Source organism: Bison bison, unplaced genomic scaffold (assembly GCF_000754665.1).
Source record: "Bison bison bison isolate TAMUID 2011002044 unplaced genomic scaffold, Bison_UMD1.0 scf7180017851846, whole genome shotgun sequence".
NCBI classification, from domain to species: domain Eukaryota; kingdom Metazoa; phylum Chordata; class Mammalia; order Artiodactyla; family Bovidae; genus Bison; species Bison bison.
In genome coordinates, this window is record NW_011482419.1 from 27,205 (window position 1) to 28,345 (window position 1,141).

A 1,141-nucleotide genomic window follows, 5' to 3' on the forward strand; every position below is an offset into this window, starting at 1 on the left:
GGGCTGCTGTCTATGGGGTTGCACAGAGTCGGACATGACTGAAGCGACTTAGCAGCAGCAGCAGCATGGAATAAAAAGTCATAATTGCCATAAGGGCCCCTAAGATACCAAGTTTACCTCCATTCAAAGATAGGATATTGATTGAGCTCTAAAGAGGGTAGGCAGCTAGGAGGATCAGCATTAGTTCAGATCTGAGTTCTAATGCTTTGGTATATTTACTTGGTGCCTCTGTACCCAAGATGTCTCATTTAAAAAAAAACTAAATATTTAACCCATAAAAAAAAAAATAGAGGCAAGGATCCTTATTAAATGTGTGTGTTGTAAGAGTCTTTGCCAGATAAAGAAGATAATTGTGATGCTAATAATAGTGCTTGACAAGAGTGAATTCTGAGGTCCATGGTGTGGACCTAGATGACTTGTCTTAAGGTGGTAAAAGTAAAATTAAAGCTAGATGTCATACTTTGACTGTTCTTACCTTTGTTTCTTCTTCCTTCTCTCTATCCTGCAGGTGACACCAAACTTGATCAGAAACCATGCCACAGGTGAAGAGGTATTGAGCCCTGCCTGGCCAGTGAGGTTACTAGAGAATTGGAAGAGGCTCAAGTCAGCATCCTGCACATGGTTATCAAACCATTGTGAAGTCTTAGTAAGTGGTCAGTGGCTCTGGTGGGCTTGCCCAGTTAGTGGGAAGGGCCAGGAAAAGTAGTCTTACTAGGCCTAGACAGTTACTTCATATCTTCCCATTATGACATGAAAAAAGGTCTTAAAGTATTCAGACTATACTAGAGACTACTGAGCCTAACTCTCCTTCTCCCATTCTTGCATTTTTGTAGATGATCTCTTACAAGATCATAGCTGGTTGGTGTAGAAAATAGATTTGAATCCTAGCCCAGTACTGTGTCTTCCACCTAGTGCTTTCTCTAGATTCCATCTAAGTCCATGGAGGCCATGTGAGACAAACATTTTTATTCCACACTGTGAAAGGTTTTTTAAATAGCCTCTGAGATTGTGCTCCTCTAATAAAGGAAATGTCCATGATGTAATTTTTTTATTATTCATATAGTCACCTGGGATACTTGTTAAAAATGCAGATTCTTGGGCAGCTAGAAACCTTGTCACTGGTCAAGAGCAACAAGTAACA